This window comes from Equus asinus, chromosome 2 (assembly GCF_041296235.1).
Source record: "Equus asinus isolate D_3611 breed Donkey chromosome 2, EquAss-T2T_v2, whole genome shotgun sequence".
Lineage (NCBI taxonomy): Eukaryota > Metazoa > Chordata > Mammalia > Perissodactyla > Equidae > Equus > Equus asinus.
In genome coordinates, this window is record NC_091791.1 from 60,827,186 (window position 1) to 60,849,006 (window position 21,821).

Here is a 21,821-nt window from a genome sequence, read left to right on the forward strand (position 1 = left end):
TCCACAACTCCTATTACCATGTTTTGGGCTTGAAGATGGACCTTGTTGCTCATCTGTCATCTCCTGTACACTCATTATGTGTCAGTCACTCACAGGCATTAATTATAATCCTTTCAATAATGCTGCAAGTTATGTAGTACCCCCTAATACACAAGAGGAACTTGAAGCTGAGAGCAAACATTACTTGCCAAGGCTGCATAGCTAAGAAAATGGCCAAGTCTGGATTTGAACTCAGAGTCTGCCAGACTCCAAAGCTAAGATTATTTTAGGTGCACCATGCTGCATCCCCCTGAGCCCAACCCAGTGCCTTGTACAAAGAGAAATCCTAAAACCGTTTTTTTTTAATAATAAAATGAATTAACTACCTGGAGGAAATAAGCCTTGTCACTACCTCCCCTTCTTCCTCCCAGTGCTTGGTGACAAGGAGTCTCATGCACAATGAAGGAACAGCCTCTTCCTTTAGGAACTGATAGGAATTAGCTATATGTTAGTGTCTACATAGCTTTTTAAGGTTCAGTATGGTGAAAATGTAGTTAGATGCTTGAGGGACACCTAAATGAGCAAGGAGGAACGCAGGAGGGCAGATGGCAGCTAATGACCAGGACTGCACAGACAGCCATCCTAAGAAAGCTGTTGGTAATGGTGCCTCTGTGCATAAAACAAAGCATTTTCACACATGTCGTGTCTTGATTCTCACATCAACCCTGTGAGATAGGCAAATATTATTTCACAGTTGTGGAAGCAGGCACAGAGAAGGTAAGGGACCAAGATTATTAACCAAGATTACAGTTAATAAGCAAAGGAGCTAGGTCTTTCAAATCTTTGGCTCTATGCCTTCTAATTTATCATATATTAGAAAATCTGAAGGCAGAATTTGCTGTTAATAAAGAATCGTTCATGTTGATATACATAATTCCATATAACCATTTGTGTCATGGTAATAAGTTATAAATAGTAAACTTAAATAAAGCTGGTTTTACTTTTACATAGTCAAAAATGTTATTTTTTGACTTCACATTTAATTATCCAGGATCAGCATTAAAATCCTGAGTTTTCACTGGTAGATTTAAATATGTTATTTATTAGTGCCATCCTATACCTGATACTCACCTGAAATGACAGTGGTCTGGAACTCTCAATCAAGTTCCTCACCCAAGCACCTCTCTTGGCTCCCTCCATTTACTTGCAGCCTGTGGCTTCCCTTCCCACATATGGCTGGGAGTCCTTGAATCTCTTATTCCCAATCAACACCAGATACTGAAGTGGTGGAAACTTCAGGCTTGAAGGCCAAGTCAAAGGCAGAAGAAAAGAGATAGAACCAGGAGATGCCTGTCATCCAGAGGGAAGAGGAAGAACCTGCTCAAGGACATGGTGCCCTTTCAGGCAAACCTAAGAGATACTACACTTGGAGGAGAAGGCTACTGTGCCTGTCCCTGTCCTTTTGCCAAAGCACCTAACTCTGCCTAAAATATCTTGCCAGGCCTCCTTGTAATTGCCTGAAGTTCTAACCAAGACAAAGCCTTTCCACAAAAGAGAGAAAGGGCTTAAATAACGGATACTTGGGAAAGTTAAATCTTGGGTTTCAGGCAAAGTACAAATGTACTTTACCTAAAGTACAGACCTTTTGCTGTTTCCCAGCTGAGTTTGGGATGGAGATGACACCAAAGGTGAAGAAAGAACAGGGGAAGGAGGCTGCAGCATAATGCTTGGCCACTAGCCTGCCTTGTTTTTTTGCATCTGGTCAAAGAAAGAGTCTCAGAATTTTGGAGCTGGAAGAGACCTTAGAGCTCATCTAATTCATCCCTGATTTACAGATAGGACACAGACCTTGTCTGTTTCATTTACTACTCAGTACCTAGAACACTACCTAGTGCACAGTGGGTGTATTATGGGTATTTATCGAGGGAAGGAATGTATTAATTTGTTGTGTGCTTACCCTGTTTTAGAAGCTGTGCTAGCTATTTGTAGTGCAACATCCATAGTGGAGTAATGCCTAAGGTAATTGAGATAGGTCACGGGCAGAGCCAAGGCTGTAAACCAGATCTCAGCTCAGAGCTCTCCACAATGCTGCACTGACAGGTGGAAGCTGTGGAACAAAAGGAAATGTGTGCCAAAGCAGCCGTGTCTCACATGATCCCATTTATGTAAATGAAGGTGAGTGATCCTGATGGCTCCCTGCCCTCTTCATGGGTTCCTGCACATGGGCTGGTGGTAGTGCCACGTGTCAGCATCCACAAGCTAGTCTCCACCCTTCCAGATACTTTAATTTTCTCAGTCTGTCAAGTTTCCCTAGAGGAGTTTTCCGGAACCAGCTTATTTCATTTTCATCATATAAGCTCTTTAGAGCAAGTAATGAAACAACGTACAATTTATTACCAGCAACAAAAGAGGGGATGTTCCTTTCCAAATGTCTTTTATTCATTCAACAGACATTTATTGAGCATTTAATATGTAACTAGCATCTGCTAGTTGCTAAGGATGTGCTGTCAAACAAGACACAGTCAGAAACCTCAAGTTTATAAATATATTAAGAGAGAGAAAAGGGTAATTTTAAGTGTAACAATTGTCTGATAGGAGAAAGCATGAGATACTGTGGAATCACGACAGCTAATCCAGCTGAGCAAGTGGTCAGAGAAGGCTTCCTAGAAGGATGCTGTTTAGGCTGAGACCTGAAGAACAAGTAGGTGGGGTGAGAAGGAAGGACCTTCTAGGTGGAGGGAATAAAATCTGCAAAGGCCCAAGGGTGAGAAAGGACAGGATGCTTTTGTGGGGCTGCAGGTGCTTTGTTATGGCTGATTCATAGAATATAAGGTGATTCTAGAGATCCAGGTGATCTAGAGATGAGACGGAGGATTGGATGTGATGGGTTTTGCTAAGGAATTTGAACTTCAACCAGAGGACATGAGGGGAACCATTAAAGGGTTTGAAGTAGGAGAATGGCAAGATCTGGTTTCACTTCAGAAATTTTAGTTGGAGGGAATGATGGCGAGTCAGTAGCGGTAAGATCCAGATCCTTTAGGAAGCTATTGTGGAAATCCAGATGAGAGATGACTGCAACCTGAATTAAAGGTATGGAGGTAAGAGGATGGATTTGATTTGAGAATTATGCAAGAAGTGTATACAAGAGTTGGTGACTGGTCAAACTTGGAGAACACCCAGTTTTCTTAGGTCAGTAGCTGAGGGCCTGGTGGTACTATTCACTGAGATAGGGGTACACAAAGCAGAGCAGGCTCAAGGAGATGTCCAATAGGCAGGTGACTCTATGGTTCTATAGCTCAGGAGAGTGAGCTGGGCTGGAGTTAGATTTGGGACTCACCAGGCTAGAGATGGTGGGGTATGGATGGAGTTGCCGAGAGAGAGCCCATGGAGTGAGAAGAGAATTGGACCAAGAAGGGATCCCTGAGGAACCCAAACATGTGAGGGACAGGCACGGGAGGGAGAGCCCAGGAAAGCAACTGGCAGGAAGTCACCAGAGAGAGAGCCAGAAAACCAGATGCTGGAATTATGGAAACCAGGGAAAGGACAGTTTGAGAAGGAGACTACAAACAGCAGTATCTGGCGTAGCCAAGCAATGAAGTGAAATGAGGGATGGAGAAGGCCTTTGGATTTTACCAAGGAGATTGCTGGCGACCTTTTCTCAAGAGCAGCTGTCTTAGTGGCGTAGTGGAGACAAAGCCAGACTGCTGTGGGTGGGAGAGTGAGTGGAAGGTGAAAACGTGGGGCTAAATCTAGGCAACCCTTTTAAGAAGTTCAACAGGAAGGGGAGGCAAATATCAGGGACAGAGAGGGTGGCAGTTAAAGGAGGACACACAGTCAAGACATTTGTTTTTTTCTTTTATGAGGGGAGAGGTCAAAGAGAAAGGAGACTGAGGGTGTAAGGCCCCTGAGGAAGTGGGAGGGGATGGGATCCAGAGCCCAGTTGGAGCGATTATTCTTGGAGAGAGGGCAAAAAGGATAATGCTGGGGCCGGCCCGGTGGTGCAGCAGTTAAGTTTGCACGTTCCGCTTCAGCGGCCTGGGGTTCACTGGTTCGGATCCCAGGTGCGGACATGGCACCACTTGGCAAGCCATGCTGTGGTAGGTGTCCCACGTATAAAGTAGAGGAAGATGGGCACGAATGTTAGCTCAGGGCCAGTCTTCCTCAGCAAAAAGAGGAGGATTGGCAGTACATGTTAGCTCAGGGCTAATCTTCCAAGAAAAAAAAAAGGATAATGCTGATGTGGGTAAATGTGTAGGTGAGGTGGCAGGAAATGGAGGGAATTCCCATCAGATGGCTTCTATTTTCTCTGTGAAGGAGGAGGTGAGTTGGTCCACTGCCTGTGGTGAGGGGCAGGAGGAAGTGGGAACAGTCCCTGTGAAGAATGGGAGAGAGCTGACCAGGGTCAGATGATTGCCAAGCCATTTAGGACCAATGCAGTTAGAATTCCTGAATTGGCAGTAGCACCAATCTTTGGGGAAGGGCACTAGCAGCTCTTAGCAGCCTAGTAGTAGGAACGGAAAAAAATGAATAGTTGGCGGTTACAATTTTGTGTAGTAAGGGCAAGAGGGTAAGCAAATTGTTGGTCTAGGGCTAGAAAGGGAAGGAAGTGAAAACAAGAAGAGCTTGCCAGAGAGAAACGAGAAGGGTCAAACATTAGTTGAGAGCCTTCTACGTCTCTGGTAATATGTAGGGAAACAGAAACACAAAGGTAGGGCAATCGTTCCCAAACCTGGCTGTGCTTAGAATCAAGCTTAATAAAAATACAGACTATGGGGCCTCATTCCTCAGGTCCAACAGGTCTAAGGCTGGGGTCTCATGTGACTCTTCTGTGGCCAGGTTTGGAAACCACTTGAACCAATGGAAAAAGGAGACAAGGAAACAGACATATGGAATATATATAGTGCCATAACTCCATGACTCTGGTCTGCACAGGGTGCTATGGAAGCCAAAAGGTCTTAGAGGTGGGAATGATGAGGGGATGACAGGAAAATTTTCCTAGAGAAGGTGAGGCAGTGCCTGGTGAATTGGAGTTAGCCAAGCCAAGAGGGGAAGATGCCAAATAAGCGTTCCAAATACAGGGAACAGCGTGTGCAAAGGCAGGGCTCCATCTCTGGAACTCCAAGTTATTTGGTGTAGCTGGAGCTAAGGGTGTAAACAGGAGTGGTGGGACCTCTCAGGAGAAGGAACCAAGAACAAGATTGTTTTAAGCCTCATTCATCATGCTCTACTTTTCATCAAAAGAGCATTTCTCTGACACAGCCAGGGTACACTTAGGAAAGAGGCAAAGAGGGGCCTGCCTGGTGGCACAGTGGTTAAGTTTGCACTTTCCGCTTCTCGGCGGCCTGGGGTTCGCCGGTTCGGATCCCAGGTGCGGACATGGCACCGCTTGGCAAAAGCCATGCTGTGGTAGGTGTCCCACATATAAAGTAGAGGAAGATGAGCACGGATGTTAGCTCAGGGCCACTCTTCCTCAGCAAAAAGAGGAGGATTGGTAGTAGTTAGCTCAGGGGTAATCTTCCTCAAAAAAAAAAAAAAGAAAGCAAAGAAAAAGAAGAGGGAAAGAATCCTGACTTTCACAATAAGTAACTTAGAAAACAGGGCCTGGAAGAGTTAGCCCCATCGCTGCTGTGATGCATCAGATTTGATCTTTCCAGGCCACTAGGTGGTGAAGAGTATTTTTGCTCTGACTAGAAACTAAGCATTTACAGATTTGTATTTATTGACTTACTCTTAGGGAAAGGCAGACGTCCTAAGCTGAGAGAGAATTATTGAAGGAGCCTCCCTTCTGGGCTCTGAGCCAAAAACCAGGATAAGAGACAGCCTGAAGTGAGCAAATCTAAAGTATATGAACGTTGTGTAGAGATGTTTTTTCCCCCAAATGGTTTCTCCTCCTCCTTTCCCTGGCCCTGAAAGCCTGAAGTGAACTCCCACGCGCTTTCTCCCTCTCCTTATTCTCAGAAATCTCCAGGCATATATTTGAAGATAAACTATACTTGCATGGGCATTTCTTGTGTTTAACAAACCCAGAGGTCATGTTTGAGGGCTGCTGAAGTCAGACTCTACCCACTTAACTTTCTGCAGAGTCTCCAAAACATAGTAAATCTGGAATACGCTATGAAATCAGGGCAACTTAGCTCTCAAACAAACGCATACTGCCTGGAGGACAACCTAGGACTTGACTATCCTGGACCAGCGTCATTGCCCAGAGAAGGCTCAAGGCTCATTCTGTGATCCTGCTTCAATGCTCAAGGCTAGAGTGCTTTTTGAAAGCGCTCCTGATAATGAAAAGGAAAATCAGACTCTCCCAGCCAGCCAAGATTGCAGCTGGAGTACTAAGTGCTATGGGTACCAGAGACCCATGGACTCAGGAGCCAGGAAGAAAGCAGGCCATCGTCCCCACACCATCTCTCAGTTACAGAGGAGTATTCATACCAAGAACCTTAACAGAAGCACAAGGTGGGTAGGGGATCAAGGAGGAAGGTAGCGCCTTACTGTCTGGAAGCACAAGCGCTGACCCCACCTGTAGTTAAGCCTTATCCAGTGTTCTGCCAGCCAAGGGGTGTCCTCATTAGGCAAATAGGAAAACAGAGGCTTAGCTTCAGAGTTCTGCAGCCCTTCATGACCCTGGGGATCATTGAGTCCAAGGACAGAGAAACAATCTCCCATTCTGAGCCTTTGCAGTCTCTTGAGTCCTGCTGGCTCTGTGACCAAAATGAGCTTTCCATTAAAAAGAGTTAGGCTCCTGGAAGGTGCCAGTTTAATACTCTTAGATTTAAAAGCTGCTGAGGGGGATGGGAAAGGCTTCAATAATGAAGGCATGAGTGATCATGAGGGCCTAGGCTCAGAACCCACACCTTTCATGTTGGCACAGAGGGTCTCAGTGTAGGTACAAGAGGTATCCAGGCACTGGAACTCTTCAGAAAGTTCATCATGGTTAATATATAGTGAGGAGTTACCATATGTGGGGCATTGTGCTAAGCACTTCTCATACACTGGGGGAAGGTAAGAGAAAGGCCATATGGGGCAGAGGAAGCCACCAAGGGATGGCAGGAAAGAAGCCCATAGCCTAAGAGATGAAGGGCTTGGCAACTCTATTTGGGCGAGAGCTGCCATAACGAAGTACACAGACTGGGTGGCTTAAAAACAGACACTTAATTGTCTCACAGTTCTGGAGGCTAGAAGTCTAAGATCAAGATGTTGGCATGGCTGGTTCCTTCTGGAAGCTGTGAGGGAAGGGATCTGTTCCAGGCCTCTTTCCTTGGCTTGTAGATGACCATATTCTCCCAATGTCTCTTTACACCATCTTCCCTCTATGCAAGACTCTGTGTTCAAATTTCCTCTTTTTATAAGGATGCCAGTTATTATTGGATTCGAGCCCACCCTACTGACTTCATTTTAATGTGATTTCCTCTGTCAAGATCTATCTCCAAATAAAGTCTGAGGTACCAGGGTTAGGACTTCAACATATGAATTTCAGGGAGGGACACAATTCCACCTGTAACAGCAATATCTAACCAAACCCTCTCCTTTTATAAATAAGGATATTGAAGCTTCGAATGGGAAAGTGACTTGCACAGGGTCACACAGCAAATTGAAAAAACTAAGACTAGAACTCAGGTCTTTTGGGGCCCTGGGCTTTGAGTGGACTTCTCCAGGAGTAGCAAGCAGCACTGTCTGCTTTTGAAGCCTCTTCTCCAAAAAGGAAATCCCTGAGCTTGGACAAGTCTGGGAAGCACCCAGTCGAATCTCTTCATACACCTGGGATGAGGACACACTAAAACTCTCGTACAAACCAATATTTCGAAAAAGACTCTGAAATGCCAGAGTGGAGGGAGCCCTATTAACAGAGCTTAATATAAGCACTGGGGTTCATTTTCAATGGCCAGGCCCCTCCTTCAGAAGGCAGATATGTAGTCTGTCATCCAGAGCTTTCCACCTTACTTGCAGCCCCCAAAAGCACAGTTAGCCAGAATACGGCTGCATGGTGCTAGCTCCTCACATGCTCTCTCCCATTGTTCACTCTCCGGGCCTGCCTCTGCCCAGAGGCTGGCAGCAGGCCTGAATACCTGGCCAGAAGGCTGGTAGGTCTCCATTTTGCAGTCTGTTGTGAGAACTCACTAAGAAGGCTCTTTTGAAAATCTCATGCAACTTGCAGGAGCAACATGGGTTTAAGAGCCTTGCTCTTGCGGCTTCAAAAACAAGGAGGCAAAAATTGAGATTGAATATAGCACAGAAGTGTGGGTGACACCAAACCACAGATGAGTTGATAGGCTGTGGGGAAGGAAGTGAAAAGTTCACCTTGTCCTTCCCTGTAAGAGAAGGCTGTTGGTTTTGCAGAGGTTTGCTTTTTAAAAAATTTTTCATTCAATAAAAATAGCTTGGTGGGACAACATATTATAGCATTCGTGGAAATAAAAACTAGGAACCACATCATAGGATGTTCTGCTCCAAACTTGGCCCTGGTTCCCCAGGCAGCTCCCAGTTGCTCCTGATTTATGCGGCAGCAGTGGAGGACCTCGCCCTGTCCCAGGTGGGGTCTGGCCTTCAGGGAGGAAGGGAGGAGGTGGTTCAGAGACATCAGCTGTTTCCCTGCCTCTGAGCCAAGACCCTCACCTCGGCTAGAAACTCAGCTTTGTCCCCTGCAACTGGCTTCCGCACTGTGAAAAAGTTTCCATCACAAAGGGTCCATTCAGGAAACCAAGGTTAGAGGCAAATGGTCTTATTTGAAAATGGTGAAGGCCAGTAAGGCCTTGGGCTTCCTGCACTGATTGCTTTCCCGGGGCCTGGGACCAGCCCAGCGGGGTGGGGCAGGCAGCTCTGCAGGTTACAGGATGTGAAAGTGGGGACTGAGGTTAGGAAAAAGAATAAAAGGCTGGGACCAGAACACACCCAGCAGAGGGCCATGTGCAGTTCTCCTCTTCAGGGTTTCCTGTGGGCACACTGAGAACATTGTGTTCTGGCTGTGAACTTACCCGGCGGAGCCGCTGCTGACTCGGCCCCTGGGTCCTAGTGCTGCTCTCTCGTCTGCCCTCAGCCTGAGCTCACCAGTGCAGGCGTGAAGCCCACTGTAGGACCCTGGGAGGCCATTTCCCTTGTGTCCTCCCTACTGAGTGAGGCCGCCAGCGACCAGAGTGTGACCACTTACATTCCAATTCATCCTGCATTTCCAAAGCATCTTCGATGTGCTTGAACTGTCACACAATAGCATCTCATGTCCCTCTTGACAAAACATCCTTCAGATGACAAAACTGAGGCTCTGGGAAATAGGGAGGCACAGCCAAAGTCAGTATTCAAGGTTTTCGGACCCAGGTCTCCTAAGACTTTAGGGATAACTGATTTTGAGACATGACTTCAAACACTTGGAATGAATGTGAGCCTTTGCTTTCAAAGTTTCTCTCCAGATCAATTTGAGAATAAGGCACTTTCTTAATGAATTCTCCAAAATAGCCAAAAGTTCAGGCATGTGGTGCAGAGCTGTCCAGAGGAGCCACAGCCTGACTCCTGCCCTGCCCAGCGCCTGGCTCATCCTAGTGATCTCGTCTGCCCTGTGCACGAGCTCCCTGCAGCTGCCACCATGAGCCTCTGTGCAGCACCACACCAGGCCCCAAACTGTTCTGTTCCTGTGTAGGGGGCTGGAACTCAGAGGCACATGCTGAGACCCAGCCCAAGTAGCCAAGAACCAGTGGGACAGCAGGGAGGGAGAGGGGACTCAGGAGGGGATGGAGGCTCTGTGGTTAGAAGAGATCTTTGCAGTTTTTAAAGTGGATTCTGGATTATAAATCCCTCTACTAGATTGTAAGCCTCTTTTTCCAGGTCATTTTTGCAGTGTGTGTGTGTGTGCTGCTCCTTGATAAACGGTTGTTGAAAGACCTGAGTGAAGGTCACTCCCTGGAAGGCCTTGCCTTTAGGATCACAGTCATTCAACAACTGCACATTGGGCACCTACTGTGTACTAAGCATTGACTGAGATAATGGGCACACGATTGCTAAAAACAGATATGCAAAGGAAGGCAGCCGTGGAGATCACAGTCCAGTGCAAAGAAAAGCATTCAGTAAGCAAGCACAATCCCAAGGGTGCACGGTTAACCCAGGGGAAGTCCAGGGAACTGGGAGCAAGCACAGAGCAGGGAGACCTAACGACAGCGGACGACCCGGGGCCCAGCAAAGTGCTTGAGGAAGAGATCTTTAAGCTGAGACCCAAAGGGAAGTAGGAATTAGCCCGACAAGGAGGTTAGGAAAGGGAGGTCCAGGCAGAGGTAACTGCTTGTGAAGACCTGGAATTCAGAGAGCAGGTAGCTCATCGAAAGAACTGAGAAAAGTCTTCTAAGTCTTCTGAACTCCACCAAGAGGAAATCTGGTTCTCACTCCAGGGGAGAGCTGAGGCATTGTTATTGTCTGTGAGAAAGGAATCCTACTGCTTCTTAGTGGCCTTCCCCCAGGCCCTAGACTCCATTCCTCGGGAAACCAGAGGACTCCTAAAAGATGGCTGGGACACATCTTGAGGCAGGAAGGTCATGGGTGTGGCTGGAAGAGGCAGCTACTGGTCCAGGCAATGGGACACTGGACTGAGATACCAGGCAAATCACTTCTCATCTCTCTGTGTACTGTAATTTCCATGCTTTCTGTATTCTCAGTATGTAGCCTGACACTCGGACCTTCCTGAATTAATGAATGACTGCAGTTTCCCTCTGTAAAAAGATTCCTTCCAATGCTAAGATTCTGGGTCTGAGACCCGCAGTCAGTCCTGCCCAGGATTCTTTTGGCAGCAGAAGTGCCATGAAAGAAGGAGCACAGTGCTCAGCACACCCCCAAAAAACGTTTGTTGAATGAACGAGTAAACAAGCAAATGAATGAATGAGTGAATGCTCTCCCTGAAGTTACTCTAAAAGCTTCGATGGATCCTTGCTTCTCTCCATCTTGCTTTGATCTCCATCACTCCTAACCCTGTGCAGTCATCATCACCCACCCACTTCATAGGCAGACACCAAATTTAGTCATGACAATGAACCCTACATCTTGCCTTTAGTGCTCCATCCTAGAGGAAGAGGGTGTAAGATGACTGCACGGAATTGAGAGGCAGTGTAAGGAAGAAAGAGAAAGGACTAAGATGTGCAGAGTCGGAAAATTAGTGCATATTCTTGCTGTCTTATAAACCCCAAACCTGCCAAATGCTCTGCCCGACTCCTGTGAAGAGTTAGAACTCAGCAGGGCTTGCTGGAAGAGCTCTAGAAATGGCCAAGCATTCCCTGAGCCACCATATTCCCTGCTTGCCCTGAATCAGGCCTATAGTTAGGGCAAGAGTTCCCAGCTGGGCACACCCTCAAATGCATTTTCCCTCTCTGTGGGTTTCCAGGCTAACCCGCAGAAGCCTGATTCATCCACAACCACACCGAGACATAGAATTAATTCCAGCTATACCCTGGGTGAGCCAGGCCATTATGGCAACCAAACCACCACTTACAGCATTATTTTGATGCGAAAATGTCTTCTGAGCTCCAAGCAACCAAATTATAAGTGGGGCACAGGCACACCCAGGTTCGAATCCCAGTTTTAACACTTCCTAACCATGTGGTCATAGTCAAGGGACCATCCTCCCCAGCCTCACTTTCCTGCTTTGTAAAAGAATACCTCCTTTAGAAGGTTGTAGTGCAGACTAACAGACACCTGTGAAAGTGCCCATGGCACATGGCAGACATTTCCCTCCTTCCTTTCATAGGGTCTGGAGAAGACTCTAAACATAGTTTCTCCGAGGAGGTTCTTATCCAGCTTGCATGGGGGCAGTATTACCACTGGACTCAGGCTCAGAGCAAGTGTTTATGAGATAAATGAGCTGCTGTCTTAGAAATCACAGAACATTCCTCATCTTTGACCTTCTCCAGGCTTTTACTGGCTTATCTGAGCCAAGAAACTTCTCCTGCCCCTACTCAGCTCCCTCTCCCCCAACCTCTCCGCAAACAGCATTGTTCTGGCTTCCTCGATGCTGGTCCTGGGAAGGGGCTTTGCCTCTGGAAGGAGCCAGAAGCCCTAGCCTTTCACCCCCAGCCTGGATATGAGCCCACAAGAGCAAGCAGGAGCAAGCAGGAGGAGGGCGGAGACCGTGCCACCAAGGCCTGTGGAAGGCAGCCCTTCTCCGCCCGCTTTGGCTTTGGCCCCTCCTTGCTCTGTTTGTTTCCAGGCTGCAGCCAGAACAGCCTGTACCCAGAGGATGGTGAAATGGCCAAGGAATCCGTAGGGTCCTAAAGGTTGACCTTCTTCCTTTCATTGCCCTTGTTCCTAAAAGTCAAGGTTTCCTGGCTTTGGGCTCCTTGTCCCCTGTTCAGGGTCACTGGCACTATGGAGGTCAGTCACCTTGAATGAGCCTCCCCTACACTGCACTGTGCTTCCCACAATCCGTCTCCACAGTAACCCCCACTTTTCCCCATTTAGAACCACAGAGCCTTCTCAGACCATTCCTCCATCTTCCCAGGTCCTGTCAGTGGCCCCTCATTCTGTAGTACTTCTCATTGGGTTTCCACTGCTCCAGCCCCACCCCCATCTCTTTAACCATCCCCCCCAATCCTACAATAGCAAAAACAAAAAACAAAAAATTCTTATGAAAGTAATAGGAGCTCACGATAAAAATTCAACAGTGTAGGGGCCGGCCCCACGGCCAAGTGGCTAAGTTCACGCCCTCCACTTCGGTGGCCCAGGATTTCGCCAGTTCGGATGCTGGGCACGGATGTGGCACTGCTCATCAGGCCATGCTGAGGCGGCATCCCACATGCCACAACTGGAAGGACCTACAACTAAAAACGACACGGCTATGTACCGGGGGGCGCTTTGGGGAGAAAAAGGAAAAATTAAAAAAAAAAAATTCAACAGTGCACAGGTGTAAAGGGAAAAAGTAAAACCTCTCCCTCCCCCCATCCCTCAGAGATAACCTCTGTGAACAGTGTTTCCAAGGTCCTTCTAGATGATTTCTCTGCACATTTAAGTGTGTGTCTGTAGGGGAGTGTCCTCTTTTTTCTTCAGAATGAGATTATCACATACACATTGTTCTGCAACTTGTTCTTTTTACCTAGCAATATATCTTGGACATCTTTCCAAAATCTACTCCACTCTTTTTAACACCCACATAATATTCCATGACATGGATATACTATAAGTGATTTAACCATTTTCCTGCCATAGACACTGAGGTGGTTTTCCGTTTTTGCAATCACTATCTAATTGCCTCCAGTCTCAAACCTCCAATCCGCCCTCCTCACCCCTGCTCAATTCCAACACCCAACCTGACTATCATTCCCAGCTCAACCATCCTCCTTGTGTTAGGGTTATTCCCTATCTCCCCTGCTAGATCTTAAGCTTCTCAAGACAGAGTGTTTCCCCTGGAGCTCCTGGCAAGGAGCACTCTGGGCCTTTCAGCTTTGGAGTTTTTGAGCCAATCTCAGTGCTGCCCTAGGGAAATGTTAGGGGGTTCTCAGGCCACGTGGAGACTCATTCTTTCTTTCCACGTATATTTTTGGGAACCCTTTGGGCCTGGCTTTGTGCAGGGCACTGGAGCTCCAGGATGAAACAGACTCAGACTCTGGCCTCCTGGAGCTTGCAGTTTAGTGGAAAAGACAGGCATTGGGCACTTGCACAGAGAAATACATGTAAAATTACATATGGAATGAGTGCTTTGAAAGGAAAGAGCAGTGGAAAAGAAGCGATGGGGCCACCAGAGAAGACTCTCTGCAGAGGTGATGAGGTGCAGTGGAGAGAGGGCCAGTGCAAGCCAGCTGACCACGGGAGCTGGTTCCCATTCCAGGCCACTTTGGACACTTCCCCTTTAGTCTTCTCATCTGACAAGAAGGGAAATCCCCCTTTTGGTTTTAACTTTCTGTGACAATAATAAATGCTATCAGAGGTCAGGGGAAGCAGAGTTCCCTACTGCCTGGGAGGGGTCAGGCAAGGCTTCTCACTGACTTCTCATTGACCTTGAGTCACATGTGGGCTCTAGTTTCGTTCAGTTCTGGGCCAAATACTTGCTGAGTAAATACCATATGTATCTAACATATAGAGGGGTGTGTGTATGTATGTGTTGGGGGAAGTTGTGGTAGTGGTGGTAGATGTTTAAAGATTTAAAATATGCAACCTCTGAAGGAGTTTACAATCTGATGGGGCATCTGACCCAGGAAAGGGTCATTTCAATATACAATGTCAAGTGAGAAGAGAGCACCTCATCCACAGCTATGTGAACTGCTGCAAAGTCAAGCAGGTCTGGGCTGGGCTCTGTGCTGCACTCCCTGGCAGGGGAATATGGAGCTTCCCAAGTGTGTTCAAAGAGGGCTTCTGGAAGGGCCTGAGCTTGAGACAAGCTTGCAGTGTTGGGCAGAGCTAGAAGGAGCTACAAGGACATCCGGGAAGAGTAATCAGTGTGAAGATAGGAGCAAGCTGGAAGGGAAGGTGCTTGAGGCCATGGAGGAAAGGCATCCCACAGGGCACGGGGAACCTGGGCCGCATCAGTTACACCAGTGTTGAAAAAAATCCCGAACGAGGGGCTGGCCCCGTGGCCGAGTGGTTAAGTTCGCGCGCTCCGCTGCAGGCGGCCCAGTGTTTCGTCGGTTCGAATCCTGGGCGCGGACATGGCACTGCTCGTCAGACCATGCTGAGGCAGCGTCCCACATGCCACAACTAGAGGAACCCACAACGAAGAATACACAACTATGTACGGGGGGCTTTGGGGAGAAAAAAGGAAAAAATAAAATCTTTAAAAAAAAAAAAAAATCCTGAACGAAAAAGAACATTTTAAGGAGCGCAAGTGTCCCCCTTCTCCTGCTGGGGCCACAGATTTCACGTCCCAGAGAGGGCAGCACATGGGAGAAGATAGAAATCTGTTCTTACCTCTGCCAGTCTCACTTCCAGGTCTGAGAGTCTGTTTCTCTTTAGCGTGATTAAAAATACTGTAAATTAGGGGCTGGCCCGGTGGCACAGCGGTTAAGTGTGCACGTTCTGCTTCTTGGCGGCCCGGGGTTCGCTGGTTTGGATCCCGGGTGCAGACATGGCACTGCTTAGCACACCATGCTGTGGTAGGAGTCCCACTGCTGTGGTAGGCGTCCCACATATAAAGTAGAGGAAGATGGGCACGGATGTTAGCTCAGGGCCAGCCTTCCTCAGCAAGAAGAGGAAGACTGGCAGTAGTTAGTTCAGGGCTAATCTTCCTCAAAAAAAAAATACTGTAAGTTATATGCTTACACTATTGTCCTCTTTATGATTCACTGTACATGGCTGAATATATTTTGCATATCTACATACATATTACTGCGCAAAGTTGTATACACAAAGCCTTGCATACTGTACTTTATGGAAATTTAAGAGCATTTCAGAGGTAATTAGAACCATTTGTGATTTTCCCTTCTTGGGCTGTGGGAGGGAGATGAATCTAGAGATAGACAAGGGCCTGCCCTGGAGGCTTGCTAGGCCCAGGTAGGGAGCCCAACTTGCCCTAAATGCAATAGGGATTTATTAACAGGTTCTAGAAGGAGACCTTAGTGAGGCTGAACAACGGTAAAATCAATAGAAAGTTCCAGGTTCTCACTGCTTCTACTTAAGAAAACAGAGTTGCCGCCACAATCAGAGCAGTAAATCCCAAAAGAGTTCTGTCAACAGCTCATCTCTGTGCCTCACTTTCTCCATCTGTAAAGGAAGTCTCTCCAGCCATAGTGTGGGGTTGCAGGACCACAAGGCCAACTTTGGCAAGCAATGAGGCCCAGAGGCTGATGGGGCTTTAGGCCAGCCTCACCAAAACCCAGTGACCTCAGCAAAACCCATTGTTGTCAAATCTGCACGTCATTCCTTACCTCCAGGGCTGACCAGCTCTGGAGTGGGTGCATCAGGATTAGGATCCTATCCTTTGGGGAAGGAGCTTGGTGAAGCTTCTGCAGGCCTATTGATGTCCTTCTTTCCAGGGCCAGAGACTCTTAAAACTTCCTGGGAGAGTGAGGCAACACACCTCATTGTGCAGCCCTCAGCAAATGCAGCAGCTGCACCAAGTGCTCAAAAAGCTCCCATAATAACCATGTGTGATAATAAAAAGATAAAGAGGCAAATAGGTATGTAGGTCAGCTCAAAAATAGCCACCCACCCATTCGGCCTGGGTAACCATTTGTGCCAGGTGGGTACAAAGGGTTTTCTTCCTTCCCTTCCCAAGCCGATTTTCCCTGCTTTTTTCAATCTTTCCTTAAATAAAAGTTCCTTCCCGCACGAGCTGGAGGTGGCCTGGGCAGTTCTGGCCTGCAGGCCTACGGGGCAGGCCCTGCTGCCCGCACTCCCTCCAGGAAACAAATCCTGGGGTCAGAGGGCACAAGGGTTCGGCCTCTCTGACGCGGGCTCTTGGGGCTAAGGCAGGGTTTAGGGTGGTGACTCACAGACAGTGCCCCGCCCACCCCCATAAGGTTTTGCTCGCATTCAGGAGGCCTCCCCCACCCCAACAGAGACGGCTTTGTTAGCAGACCCGGTCGGAGGAGAGTTACAGCCCCAGGGTTGTGAGGGCCTCCTCTGCCTCTCCCTCCCTCCCCGTCTCCCTCTCTCCTGCCCTGACCAGAAAGGCGCCAGCCCCTCCGCCCTGCCCCCACCGAGCAGCCAGGCGACCGAAGCGCTGAGCTCAGCATCTCTGCGGCCGGGCCGTTTTCCTCCCGGACAGTGGGAGGAGTCTCATGCTGCCCGGGATAGAGCCCGGCCGGGCCAGCCCCGCCCTTCTCCCCCATCCCCCTCAGTCCCCCAGACACACGTTCTCCAAGTCACGTTCTAGCTCCCCTCCGGTAGGGGGTCCGCGGAGACAGATTCCCCCCCCCACCCCGCATCTCTTGTCACATCTGTCACCTCCGCGGCCAGGCACCCCTGAGGGTGCACCTCCGGGGAGGGCAGGGAGAGCAGGGGTTCTGTCCATCCCCCATCAGGCCGGTTCCTCTGCAGACCCCGGGGGAAGTTGTCCAGCTCTTTTTTTTTTTGAGGAAGATTAGCCCTGAATTAACTACTGCCAAATCCTCTTTTTGCTGAGGAAGACTGGCCCTGAGCTAACATCTGTGCCCATCTCCTCTACTTTATATGTGGGACACCTACCACAGCATGGCTTTTGCCAAGCGGTGCCATGTCCACGCCTGGGATCCGAACCAGCGAACCCTGGGCTGCTGGGAAGCGCACACTTAACTGCTGCACCACGGGCCGGCCCCAATGTCCAGCTCTTGTGTGCACCTCTTATCAGAGCAGAATCTGGAAATCTAGAATTTTGTGTTTCTCTGCATTTGTTTTATAAATACAAAAGGATTCAGCAGTGGCTCCTGGATTCCTATGCCAAAGGCTGTACCCTTGTGGGTGACAAATGGGACACCTGAAGGTGGGGAGAGGCCCCTCTTTCAGCCCACCACTTCCAAGACTGACCTTCCTAGAGCAGAGCAGAGCTCTTGGAGAGGATTCTCAGAGGGGGGATGTGATGACAGAATCACTGTCACTTCTGGGCCTGGGGTTGTCTACCTAAAGGGAAACCCCTTGGGTGGCAGTCTGCCTTGCCATTGTCAGGACTGCTGGGCCCTGCTAAATTCTGCAAGGGAAAGAAGAACCTGATCAGATAAAACGAGAGCCAACACAGGAGAGAAAGTTTGTTGTCAACAACTCCAGGTGTTCAGTCTACCTGTCATACACCACCTCTCCTCAACATGTGCCACCCCCCTTTCCAGTCATACAGTCCCCTTTGGCTCACAACTAAGAGTGTCGATGTTTTGGAGCCAAGGAAATGATCCTAGACCTAGAGTCATGTATGGCTCCAGTCTGCTGACTGGCTGTGTGACCTTAGGCAAGTCACTGCACCTTTCTGAAGCTTAGTTTTCTTACCTGTAAAGTGACACTCATGAGGCCTGTCCTGTTTACACTACACAGACATTAGCTGTTATTTTTATTGACAGAGTTATGAAAATAATAAAGGATATGCAAGTGTTTTTAAAAAGAGCTCCAGAAAGGTCAAAGCTCTTTGTGAAGAGGTGGCAAAGTTGCCAGGTGGGGCTAGCAGCTCCCTTTACCTGCCAGCATAGGAATTCCAGAAAAAGGCCTAGGATGCAGACCCTGGACTGGGTGGCTGCCTTTTGCATAGATCTGAGTTTCCCAAGCCTTTGGCTACCAAGGCCACTGGAGATTAAAAAAAACACACACACACTTCTAAGTGAGGTTAGAGGCTTGGCAGAGGGACAAGGAAGTGGTTGCAAGCCTGGAAAAGAAAGTTCCTGAGGATTGAGTGAGGCCTGACTGGCGGGAGAATGGGAGATCATGGGCACCTCATAAGCCTCCTCACCCTCCAGCTTAGATCCTTGTCCATAAAGGGGTGAGATGGAGTGACTGGAAGAGGTGCCTTCCCAGGGTCTGCTGGCCCTAATATTCAAAGACTTTAAGGTTCATTCCACTGACAGTGAGAGGACCGACTCCTCCCTCTACTGAGCACTCTAAGCCAGCCCTACTCACCCCAGCCTCCTGGACAGCCCTGCTGGTCTCTCTTCTCTGGAAAAACAAAAAGTGACTTCATTTTGCTGTCCAGGCAGGTGGTGAGCCTGGATTCAGGCTGTCCTCACTGTAGCAGCCCCTGATCATCCTTTCATCCCCTACCCCCACCCCACCCCACTCCATTCCCAGCTTGATGAACAAGCCCACCATGACCCCCCTCCCCCTTTGATATATGGCAATTGGAAACCCTCAAAAGTCAAGAACACTGAAAGCGCTGGAACTGGAGCGTCTGTTTCCACCTCCTCTGGCAGGCCTCCTCCAGATGGTCCACCCACTACAGGCTGCCTGGCCTGGGATTTTTAGAAAAGCAGCTCCATGGAGCTCGTCATGACTTTTCCTTCATTACGATCCTTGTGGAGGTTGAAGGGGCCTTCGAGATTCTTTAGTTCTGGGTTTTTAAAACTGGAGTATGAAGGAGCCAGCCTGGTGGCCGAGTGGTTAAGTTCGCACACTCCACTTCGGTGGTCTGGGGTTTCGCTAGTTCGGATCCTGGGTGCAGACATGGCACCGCTCATCAGGCCATGCTGAGGCGGCATCCCACATAGCACAACCAGAAGGACCTACAACTAGAATCTACAACTATGTACTGGGGGGCTTTGGGGAGAATAAGAAGAAGAAGAAAAAAAAAAGAAGATTGGCAACAGATGTTAGCTTTGGCAACAGATGTTAGCTCAGGTGCCAATCTTTTTTTTTTTTTTTTGAGGAAGATTACCCCTGAGCTAACATCTACTGCCAATCCTCCTCTTTTTGCTGAGGGAGGCTGGCCCTGAGCTAACATCCATGCTCATCTTCCTCTACTTTATATGTGGGACGCCTGCCACTGCATGGCTTGCCAAGCGGTGCCATGTCCGCACCCAGGATCTGAACCGGCAAACCCCAGGCCGCTGAAGCAGAACGTGCGAACTTGACCGCTGCGCCACCAGGCCAGCCCCACAGGTGCCAATCTTAAAAGAAAAAAAAAACTGGAGCGTGAAAATCCCACCACTACATGAACCCCAGGATAATCGCAATGTATCTTTTTTTTTTTTTTGGAGGGGGAAGGAGAAATTAAGTAATTTAACAAGTAATTGAACAATTTGCTACTAAAATTAACACAGATAAAATGTAAAATAGAATGCAAGACTGGATCATTTGTAATAAAAATACTAGACCTCAAAGACATGTTATGCTTCCTAGAGGCTGCTTTGGGTCATAGCCCAGAGCCCTATTCATCCTTAGTGGCCAAATAGCCCGAACTCAGGTCAGCTGCCTCCTGTCCCCTCATAGGGCCTGGGCTTGCCTTGGAAAATGAGAGCCATTTAGCCTAGGCTTCAGGTACCACCTGGAGTGGAGTGTTGCTTCGCCTTCCCTCCACTTCACTGTTTTCTTTCCTTCTAAGGGTTCAGAAGCCAGAATGGGAGAGGGATCCTGGGAACCTGGCCGAAAGCTGGCCCCAAGCAGATGGGATTCCTTCCTGAGAGGCAGTGGGATGGGTTAGCAAGAAGAGACAGTGCCCTGGAGTCTGGCTGGATCCCTAGGACAGCTCACTTGACTACTCTGGCTGCATGGGAAATGAGGTGGGGGAGCAATGGCAGTCTGGCAGGCCTCTGTGCCTTTTACCACTGCCAGGGTAAACAAGCTCTATCAGGATCCTAAGGCTACCCTCCCAGCTCTCAAAACCTCCATCCTTTATCATGGTGGTTTATCAAGCCAGCCCTTTGTGGGGTTCCCACTGCCTGTGCCTTGTCCCCAAAGGAAATGACTTCTTGTGAAACCTAGGAGGCCGAGCAGAACTGGCTGGCTGTGAGCTCACTATTATCAACTGTGGCCCTGGTCTCCACAGCTGCATGCCATCTTACTTGCTCTTAATCCACCCCTAACCCACAAGGAGGCCCTTTGATAGGCTGGGGAGCCAACCCAGCATTCCTTCCAGGACCTATCTTTCTTTCTGAAAAGTCAGCAGACATCCCAACTAAAGATGAGCATCAGCATCCTGGAGAGCTTTTGTACAAAAGGGCCCTATCCAGACCTACCAAATTAGAATGAGGGTTGGGGAGTTGGGATTCTATGGTTTATGAACTCCTCAGATGGTCTAATTATCAATCGGGTTTGAAAGCCCTTGGTTGATGGAAGGATGACTGGACTCTTACTCTGGGCCTCAATGTCCTCATCTGTAGAATGGCACTATAATTCATTCTTCAGGGTGTAAGCAGATAATACATTTGAAAAACTTCTTTGAAAGGCTGCACAACACAATGTATTGTTAGTATTTCCATTTCAAAAAGTAGCTTCATTTGCAAAGAGAGTCCCCACTGAGTTTTTAATTCTCCCTCCAATAGCAGTCCTGGGCTGTCAACAGCTTTTCAACAACCCTCCTAGTAAAGCAGGTGCACTTACAATCTTGCTATTTTGACCAAGTTGTTTTTTGTTTTTCAAGTAAAAAAGCCACAGAAGTCCTGGGAACACTTTTGCTGGCTTCGCTGTCCCCACCTGCTACCACCACTCAGCCCTCCCCCAACACCCCGACCTGTCAGCTCCTCCTGCCCCCTCCACTACACACAAGGAGATGTTTCCAAGGGCTACAGAGTGCCCCAAGCAGAGCTGTGTAGGCAAGCTAGCTGGCCTTCAGGGAATCCCATCATGAATTCTGAGGTTCCCAGAATCACACCCCCACCCCAAGATCTGGTTTAACTCCCCAAACCTGACTGGGGCAAGTCGCTAGACTAAGGCCCTGGGAACCGGTGTGCAGGACAGAAACCACCTGAACAGGGAGGGGTGGGTGGCCAGGAGCGAGTGCTCATTGACTTTAAATTGCAGGCTGTGGCGGGTCCCACGGGAACAGAGCAGAGCTGGGAAGAGGCAGAGCACCTGCATGGTCAGGGCTCTGGCCACAAAGTCTGGGACATGGGGCCTGGTTACCAACTCCAGAGGCCTGAGTCACCCAGGGATGACACTCGCCCACTCCTGCTCAGAGTTCAGCCAGTCTCCCCACCAGGGTTGTCTTGATGCAGATTCCATGTTGCATGTTGTGTCTATGTGACGAGTCCTCCCTGGAGCACAATTCCCCAAAAGACAGTAAAAGCACAGACTCTCATGGGAACGGTGCCCTCAGGGGTTGCGCAAAGGGGGCAATCCTACTCCCACCAACAAGAGAATATAAACTTCAAAAGTATTTTGAGGAGAGTGACTGCTTAATGGGTTCAGCGTCTCCTTTGGGATGATAAAGATGTTTTGGAATTAGATAAAGGTGGTAGCTGCACAACATTTTGAATGCACTAAATGACACTGAATTGTTCACTTTAAGATGGTTAATTTTATTAAAAAAATTTTTTTTTAAAGATTGGCACCTGAGC